The sequence below is a fragment of the Mastomys coucha genome, unplaced genomic scaffold (assembly GCF_008632895.1).
Source record: "Mastomys coucha isolate ucsf_1 unplaced genomic scaffold, UCSF_Mcou_1 pScaffold10, whole genome shotgun sequence".
Classification (NCBI taxonomy): Eukaryota; Metazoa; Chordata; class Mammalia; order Rodentia; family Muridae; genus Mastomys; species Mastomys coucha.
Window position 1 is genome coordinate 2,553,455 of NW_022196892.1, and position 10,055 is coordinate 2,563,509.

The window sequence follows — 10,055 nt, forward strand, 5'->3', positions numbered from 1 at the left end:
GTAAAAATTGGGATGAATGGGTGCCAGAAAGCAGAGTACGCAAATACATGGACACCAATTTGCAGAAACAAAGCGAACTTCAAAAGGCCAATCAGGAGCAACATGCAGAGGGCAAGATGAGAGAGGCTGCTCCAGGGAAGAAGACGTCTGATCTGCAACAGAAAAATGTTGAAGTGAAAACAAAAAAGAACAAGCAGAAAACACCTGCAAATGGAGATGGTGGCAGTACCAGTGAGACACCCCAGCCTCCTAGGAAGAAGAGAGCCCGGGTAGATCCCACCGTTGAAAATGAAGAAACACTCATGAGTTAAGTTAAAGTGAAGATTCCTGAAGAGCTGAAACCATGGCTTGTGGATGACTGGGACTTGATCACCAGACAAAAGCAGCTTTTTAATCTTTCTGCCAAGAAGAATGTGGATTCCATTTTGGAGGATTATGCAAATTATAAGAAATCTCGAGGAAATACAGATAATAAGGAGTATGCTGTTAATGAGGTTGTGGCAGGGATAAAGGACTACTTCAATGTAATGTTAGACACTCAGCTCCTCTATCAATTTGAGACACCACAGTATGCTGAAATTCTTGCCGATCATCCGGATGCACCCATGTCCCAGGTGTATGGAGCGCCACATTTACTGAGATTATTTGTGTGAACTGGAGCGGTGTTGGCCTATACACCTCTAGATGAGAAAAGCCTTGCTTTATTACTGAACTATCTACACGATTTCCTCAAATACCTGGCGAAGAATTCTGTAACTTTGTTCAGTGCCAGTGATTATGAAGTGGCTCCTCCCGAGTACCATCGGAAAGCCGTGTGGGGGTGTGCTCTCTCTCACTGGTGCTTGGATCTCTGTAAACAGTTTGGTTCCTAGTCCTCCTCTTGTACAAATGATGTACTTTGAAGAACGTTAATGTATAACAGAGTTGATGTTTGTTTTCTGTTTGATTTTAAACAGAGAAAATAAAGGAGTAACTGCTCCTCTTTTTCTTTCTTTTTCTCATTTCAAAGTTTCTACCAGTGTATCAGTGATGGACAACCGAGAGACATGCTGTAGAGTGTTTGCCTTGTTGACAAAGCTGCTTTTGAATGCTGGTGGTTCTGTTCCTTTGATACTACGCACTTTTATAATATGTGTTAATGCTCTATGACAAAATGCTCTAATTCCTAGTGCCAAAGGTTCACTTCAGTGTATATAACTGAACACTCATCCATCTGTGCTTTCTCTCTTTTTTTTTAATGTTGCTTAAAGAGCCCATCCTTTGCAAGTCATCCATGTTGTTCCTTAGGCCTTTTATCTTTGCTCAACTGTTAAAGAATGGTGGCTTGTTTTCATAGTTTTTGTATTTGTGTCTAATGCACGTTTTAGATAGACACAATGCATCGTGTAGCTGCAGTTTTATGGAAAAGTCAACCTTGTAGGAGTTGTTTTTCAGATCTTCAATAAATTTTTCTTTAAATTTCAAAAAAAAAAAAAAAAGAAAACAATTTTCTATACCTGATTTTAAGAGTCAACAAAAGCCCAAAGGAAATAATGGTTGATCAACAAAATGGTTACCTTTACATAAAACAGAATGTCCTTAGAATCTCCGCTAGATGTGAAAATTAATACCCAAAATATATGTGTAAGAATGTTTGTTGCTGTGCTGCTTCTAAGTTAGTAAAATTTAGTACTTAAGGAACTTTTGGTTCTTTTACATACGAACTTCTACATAGTTACTAAGAAGAGTGGATGATTCTCAGGAGGACAGAATGTCAAAGCATACCCATAAGGCAAAATAGAAAATACAGCCCAATGTCAGCAGCATGATCCTGTTTATGATCAAACACAGGTAGCACTATACACACACAGTGCTGGTAAGGAACTGGGCATAAAGAAAGGCCTGACATTTTCTGACAGGACAACTTCTGTAGGCTGGAAAGCAATGGCATGTTTTATATGGTAGAATTTGAGTTACCTTTTTTTTTTTTTTTTTTAAGTAACAAGAAATGTTTGTATATTAATGTTGTAAAAATTATCCAATCAGCAAAAATGACAGCACATAACTTCAGACATAGGTTATATATATAATTTAGTCTCCAACTTATTATGATTCATGAAACATTGCTTAAAATAAAATTTCTAATATAATCTACCTACTTCTAGCATATACTATAACAGGGATCCATCTAGCATACACACTACATTAAACAAAAAGCATTATTCAAGAATCAGGGATCCAGCATAGGGACAGGAAACAACCATGCGCACATAGGAAATGAGTCCAATAGAGTATACAAAGTGTATATTTAGGGAGACTTTCAGATTTAAACATTATTTTTGTATTAAATAATTCAGTTAACTCTAACACTCTGGATACTGTGGCTCAGGGAGAGATTTGCTGCTATTCGGGTAAGGGTCCTTCTCAGGGAGATATCAGCTCTGTAGAGCACATTCTTTGCCTATAAAGTATTCATCCCATACACCCATCATTCAGGTTAGGTTCCCTCAAAGAGAATCCATAAAATATTTATGCTTTACATTCATAGAGGGGTTTCCACCTTCCAGAGCTCTTCCAAATACAGTGTCCCAAGAGATGGGTGATTATGCAGGAACAGAATAATAAAAATTTAACTCACAAGAATCTTCTATCTGGCATACTTTCCTTCTGGCTCTCCACTTGTTCAGCTTGTCCTTACAGCTTAGTGGATAGTTTAGATGTCACATTGCACAGGTAACATTCGTAGCTTATCTAAGGGGTCCCCCTTGCACACCCCGACTCTTTTCTAGTTGCCACCAATAGGAAGGTGCTCACCATACTGTTTTGTGAGGCCAATCTGATAAATGCACCCAGAATACTAGGGATAAAATCTCGACAGTGCCCTAGATTTCCCAAGGAGAAAAATACAGGAATCCATATAGGTGTGAATTAAGTTATAATGGATGCCTGGGATGTGTCCATCCTCATTATCACAACTGTCCTAACAGTTTTGTAAGAGTTCCAAGAATACTTCATTTGTTCCTCTGCCTTCAGAGGTTGCCATATCGGAATATGGTGCATCTTCTTACATGGCCAGGTCCATGCCGACACCATACTGCTACTACAGAACTGTCATTCTTATTCTGATTATGGGTAAGCCAAAGGAGATATTGTCTCTTTTGTACACTGGCTCTTTCTACAGATAGTGACTCGATGAGAGTCACAAAGTGACTCATTGAGTGACAAAATAAAGCAGAGCATGGTTAGCAATAGATTTCATTACTAAGACATTTTGGAGTCATTTGATACCTGAAGCATGTTGAGAAAATCAACTAATACATCCCAAGGATGTACTAATACATCTCTTGAAGATAAATCAGGGAAAAACAGTGAATATTTGAGGATCCTGTTAGCATCCTTGAATGCTTCCAGGATGCCCATAGTGGACTCTAACTCTCAGCTCCTTTTATAAGTCCAATCCATGCCTAGTAAGCCCAGTAGAGAAGGAAAGGTAGGCCCTTCTGTATAACATTAGAGGGAAAGGTATTACCCTGAGTTTACAGGAGTTTTATTCTCTAGTTGTTCTCCTTGAGCCATTTGGGTATATTCCTTAAACAGCTTAGTTGTTACTGCTGTTGTTAAAAATGGTTGACTTTATTCCTATATCAAAAGAAAAAAAATTAAAAAAGAGCCATATGCTGATAGGGCAAAAGGAAGAGGGTGAGTATGCCTGAAGCCCATTAATTGGAAAACAAAGAGCCAAGGCAGAGTTCACAACCTGTGCTTTGCTTTCTTTAGTAACCTCCCATCTGCTCCACCATGGCAAGCAAAGCCCTTTCTCATCTGCTTCTGGGTGACATTCCTCACCCACTCTGCCATTCTCTTCCTTGCTTACCATTCAGTTTTCCTCTGACTATAGAGTAGCTGTCACCCACATGTGCTTCTGCATGTTCCTCTCAACTGTGACTAACCCAGAGTGAAGCAATGCAAAAGTATAAAATACAAACCAGAATTCAAAGATAATACCAGAATACACATGTAAAAGTATTACTTTGCTGTATTTTTAATTACTCAAATTACTTGTTTTTTTATATAGTGATTTTTAAAGGCATGACACTAAAATCTATTTCTTCTCTCTTTCATTCCTTATGTAGACTACTAAAAACATTAATTGGGCCTGTTTAGTTAACACAGTGTGTTCAATGGGCAGCTGAGGTCTCCTTTGTTCCTCCTTCACCTCCACGACTCTTGTTCCTCACTGCACATTCCTGACTGCTCTTCCCCTTCCAAGTGCAGTTTAAGCAGCCTCCCTAGGGTAAGACCTGGCCAAATGCATGTCTCTTTACTAGTGGCAGCCAAGTAGGCATAAGTAACTAAAAGGGAGACAGCTTTTAGTTACTTGGCTTTTAGTTACTATGGCTGACAAGTCTTGAGACCTTGGCTTTGGGAACTGACTTTGCAAAGATAGGATAACAAAAAATGGTAACTATGAGTGGAAGAAGGAAACAGACACACAGATACAAAATCACACAGACACACACATATATGCATGCATGGAGGCATACGCTCTCTCATACATACATACTCAAGCACACACACAGGCACATCCATTCACATGCACATACATGCACACAGATGCACACCAAGAAGGAAGGATATGAGTCTGCAAGGGGAGGCAAAGGAAAAGTACAGAAGCCAGGAGTGCCATCAAGCCCGGGGCTGCCCACAGCAAAGAGTTACTTCCACAGAGGCCAGCACCCTTGATGTAAGGGGAACAAGTCTATAGGCAAAACCTCATTTAAAACTGGGAAGACACCTCCTAGATGACTAAGTATTAATGTTACATAAACGAAGGATCTGGTTAGAGGGCTGCCATCATCCTCACTACCCAAAGACCTACAACTCTGTAAACAAGAAAGCCCAAGAGTCTGCAAGTACTTGCTTATATGCCAAGCGCTGGTTCACAACTTTTATATATTAACTTGTTTGAGCCAGGGACTTTTAAGCATAGTCACTAAGGTCTCTGTTTATAGATGGAAAAGCTGCAGGCAGGTATGCTGTCCTTGAGTCAGTGAGGATTCAAACACAGGCAACCTGAACCTCAAGCTACTGTTCCTCAGCCTTCTACCTTCTCCAACATCCTACATCTTCCACTCCCTCCTGCTGTGAGCACCAATATTCCACACCCCATTAATACTCATTATTCAGCTACATCTGTTCCCAGCTGTAGTGTCTGGTGCTTGAGCTCTAACTGTCTTGTTCTTTGGATTCCACATGACTTCTGCTATTCTAAGTTCACAATCAATACATGTTCAATGGATGACTACATTATGGCACTGACCCTGGGGATTAAAGAGGATCACAATTACTTACAAATTCTTGAAGAAAAATCCCAATGCCTATTTGCCTGGAGTTGAAATTATTAGGTCTTCTTTTTTTTATTGGGAAAATGTCTCCAGGTGTGAGTGATTAAAAATTAAACATCAATTAACAATTCAAGTGACTGCCTGTGTTAATAAGTTGCTTATTAACTGCACAGGTAAATATTGTACCCCCACCTAATATTTGAAAAGAAGGTCCTTTTAACATATTAAGTAGTTAAGAATGGTCTTTTCAAGATTCAGCAGTTTTATGACCACTGCAGTGTGTCACATTTAAGTCTGTAGATGACAAAGCTATTGGAGAGGCTGTCGATTGACTCAAAACTCTGCTTTGTTATCTTATAAAACATACATAATGACAAAGATGGGAAATATTCTACCATCTATGACTCATTAACTGAAGTGTCAAGAAGCTTCCAGATCTCCCTCTGCTGACCACAGCACATATGTGGAATTCTCTCACTTTTTCCTCTCGTTCAGGTCTTAAGCCCCAGTTCCCTCTCACTGTGGCTGCCTCCTAAGAAGATCCTGATACCGATTATCTCTGCCTCACTATCCAGTGTCTTCTTCAGCTCTTGACTAGCCGTCTGCTGCCCTAATTCTTCATCTATACCTGGTGTTTCAAAAAAAATACTCAAATCATCCTGCTCAAAATTTTTGGGCAGGAACTCTCACTGGCCCCTATTCCCAGGGAAAAGTCACTCTTTTATTTGCAGGTGTAATTGAAGCTTGTCTTATATTACTGAAGGTTCCTTTAAGGATCTAAAGCCTGCTATTTGTCAACATGCCCTTGGATAGACAGGCTGGCATTTTCCATGAAAATGGTTTGATCATGATTCAGGGAAGGCTCAGTTTCTTTCTTCTGCTAGTCCCCTAGAGGGATACATTTATTCATGATTCTGACCATTTTCTTGATTTGGACAATAATATATTAAGAGATATGATATACTAGAAACTTGAGATTTGACTCATACTATAAGTTAACATCAAAGCTCCTACAGGTTTTTCTTTTAGAATGAAAGCCACAGAGCCAACTCACAAACTAGAGATGTTGGTCTGAGCTATCTCAGAGACTAAGAGTCAGAATAAATGATTGTTTGAAACCATGGGATTTGGAGAATGGTTGGTACACCATTTCCCAGTACTGTGAAAAAGTTTAACTCACACACTCATACATCTTTATTTTGCCTTTGGTGATTATAGTTGATAGAATTTTTATGTTTTTTTTCTAAATTTCCAGTGTTATACTTCCCATGCCTTATATTTAGTCTTCTCTTCTTTACTATGTAATAATATTCAAAAACCCCTTAAAAGAAGATGTGCCTCCTTACCTTCGGGTACACACATCACTAGAAGATCTTACCCCTGGATGGAACAAAATTAAGATTTAGTCATTAACCATTGATTCAAAAAATGATGGGACTTTGGAAATTAAATTTCACCTCTAAGGGGTTGCATACCACACCTGGCCCAGCTTAGAGGTTAGATGACACATTTTGGACATTATCACTGGTCATGTTTGTCCTGGAATTATGTTGCAGGGTTGGGGTTGGAGGTGGAGGTGGAATGCCCTATAAGAACTTGCTATGGCTTGTTGCCAAAACCACTGAAGTTTTTTCTTTGGTATTTATTACCCTGATATTTTCACTTCCAGTATGTAAGTATTATCCTCTATTTATTGGCAAATCCCATATTCACAAAAGATCATTTCCAGGAAACTCTGGATGTTATCATGAGTTTTTCTTTGGATGAGATGATTTATTTTCTAAGGCCACTGGAGTTAGACTCTCAGAGTACTTGACACCCTTCCACAAACAGCATTGAATATGAGACAAGAAGGAACAAAAATAATGAATGAGCATTCCTGGAAACCTTACAATTCATTGTGGTTACATTTATGAATTAAGATTAGGCCAACATGATTGCCAGTCTGAATATTTCTGGTCATCATTTGGGATGTCAGCTATGGAAGAACAAACCCTTACTAAGATTTAGAAGGAAAGCAACTGTGACCAGAAATAGCTAAAAGTTTATATTTTGGATCTAGGACACAAAGCAGATTCTTAATTTTGTCTAAGAGAACAAGTATAAAGCAGAAACACACTTGCTAGGAAAGTCAAGGGAATAAAAATTTACTCAGTGCAAAGTGGGAGGGGAATATCTTCAAAGTCCATGTGACATTCTTTACACAAAAACAAGTGAATAATGTTCTGCCCATGATCCACAGGTATAAACCCCAGTAGAAATCTCAGGGAAAACAATATTTACCAACTTACTTTGCAAGTATTAGCCATTCTACCATTTACATTTAACTCTTAGTTGTTTAAGTAGTTTGTTTAAAATGGTATTTCTAAAAGCAGTCGTTGAATGACTTTGTAACTCTCTTGTCTAGTCAGATTTCTTCATAATTCTGTCCTGGCTGTTATCAAGATAGCTTAAATTGATGGATATTGGTTCTATGCAAAGTATCTTCACTAAGAAGAACAAGCATTAGAGGGTGGTGAAAGAATGCAAGTGATCTTCTTGTATCACTACCTGCAATGGTCACATGCTTAAAAGAAAGCTCCAGACAAGTGTGACTGTCAGCTGTCACAGAAATTTCTCAGTCCTGGCACTGGGATATTTTCCTATGTTATAGCACAATCACCTCACACAAGGAAAACCATTAAGAAATGCAATTACTACAGGAAGTGAAGACCTTTTGCAGGAGGATAGACATAGCTGCTTTCATTAAGAGGTCTTCCTTTTTCCTGTTCACCTTCTTCTACTTGAAGATGAAAGTGACTTCATTTTCAAGTGACCTTTAAAAAGTCCAAACATCAAACACCATAAATATTCAAAGTATTCATAATGAAGTCCAGTATTATAATGCTCCATAAGATGTGCTGAAAACCTAGAGAAGCCCATTTCTCTTTTTTTAAGGAATCAGCTTTGAAAATGATTCATATTTTCTTCATTGGTTCTCATTATATGTTCCTTTTGGAAAAAGGTTAGAGTTCCCCACCACAAATCATGCCATAAGGTAATGCGGAACTGAAAACCTTCTGGAGAATTTGTTCCTGGCTCCACTATACTAGCCATTTTATTATCTAGCTGTTTTTTGATGGCATCATATTGTAAATCTTAAATATACACAATACAATTTAAGCTATTAATGTAAAGGTGATGGCTGGTTCTATCTCATTGTATAATATCTAGCAACAAATAAGCGATGGTTAAATAGAAAAGCACTCTTTGGAAATTTTAACAGTAGTCATTCTTTTTTTCTTTTTTTTTTCCAAGACAGAATTTCTCTGCATAGCCCTGGCTGTCCTGGAACTCACTCTGTAGAGCAGGCTGGCCTCAAACTCAGAAGTCCACCTACCTCTGCCTCCCAAGTACTGGGATTAAAGGCGTGTGCCACCACTGCCTGGCAACAGTAGTCATTATTTCAGGTAGTATGCATTAGCAAAAGGTTTTTTTTTTTTTTAAAGAGGCTAAAATGATAATCAAATAAGATACCTAATTTTCTCTAGAAGTATTTTACTTCATTTAAAAATTAAAATAGTTGTGCGCTCCCCTCCCCCCCAATACAGAAACATGATACACATATTAACTAACTGATTAATCCCATGCTCCTCCAAACTGTCCAAGTCATGCCAGAAAAATTCTGAAGAATTACTTGAGATGGAACAAGATGAAGACAGGAGAGATTCATGCAGTGTGATCAGTGTGACCTGTGTGATCCATATGATCATGGTCTAGGTGACAATCAATGGAACAAGCAGTTACATCCTAGGAAGGTTTGAGGATGAAATCAGTGTGAGGTTACTTGGTTGATAGGTGCACTGTTGATAGTGTAAGAGTATTGTTTATTTTAAGGTATTATACAATTTCAGACACTAGACATTATAGCAAAGGCAGCACTGGGTCTGAGACTTGGCTTTCAAAACTTTCAAGAAAAAGGTATACATTTGTAAACATAGAGATAGAACACAGTGAAGGAAGCTGCATTAATTCCTGGGAAATCTGTTAGGAGCACAAGCATAAGAAGATTGTTTAGAGCACATTGACAACTTTTAAGGGTTATTTTTTTAAAACAAATTTAATGTTATTTCAGAATGAAAAGTTAAGACAGGGAGGTGAGAAGGAGAGAGGCAGAAATGAGAGAGCAACAGAGAGGAAAGTGAGAGCCTTAGCTTCTCCTGAAAATCCAAAGAGGCAAGCTTCACCAGGGCACAAGGACAGTAAGATCCTGCAGTGAAGCCCACTCCCGAGGATCAGGCATCCAAGTTCTTATCAAGTGTAGCTACTTTTCATTCTCAGTGAGTCTTAACTAGAACCTAGAGGGCTCTACAGCCTGAGGACAAGTGGAGTAACAAGGTCGCCTGTACCGCAGAGCCAGGGCTCCATGATGCACCTGCTCTTAAATGGATCTATTGTTCTTATTATTTTAGTAATAATAGAGTGTCTACACAACTGTAGCCCACACTGCTTTTTCCGGAGTGGTAGAATACAGGCAGCAATGGATGAGGATTGTTGAGAAAAGAAATTGAAGTTTCAATTTGAAAGCAGAGTCAACATAGTTAAAAATAATCTTTCCTCTTGAGGAGCCTCCCTGGGCTCCTGCTCGCTCAGATGCTCCTTCAGCAGGCTCTTCTCCCCCTTGACCTTTGCTACTACTCCCAGTCACCTGTTCTAGCATCATGTTCTCTCTCTCTCTCTCTCTCTCTCTCT

At 38.8% G+C, this 10,055-nt stretch overlaps 1 protein-coding gene and 1 pseudogene across 17 annotated transcripts in view; one reads left to right on the forward strand and one right to left on the reverse strand.

The window, feature by feature from the left end:
• Fhit (fragile histidine triad diadenosine triphosphatase) overlaps positions 1 to 10,055 on the reverse strand; it is a 1,878,988-nt gene that overhangs the window by 727,835 nt on the left and 1,141,098 nt on the right. The gene's annotated exons all lie outside the window — the stretch shown is intronic.
• Positions 7 to 1,070, forward strand: LOC116073019 (annotated as a pseudogene). Its single transcript, XR_004111638.1, has one exon. The product of XR_004111638.1 is annotated as a mortality factor 4-like protein 1 pseudogene (transcript).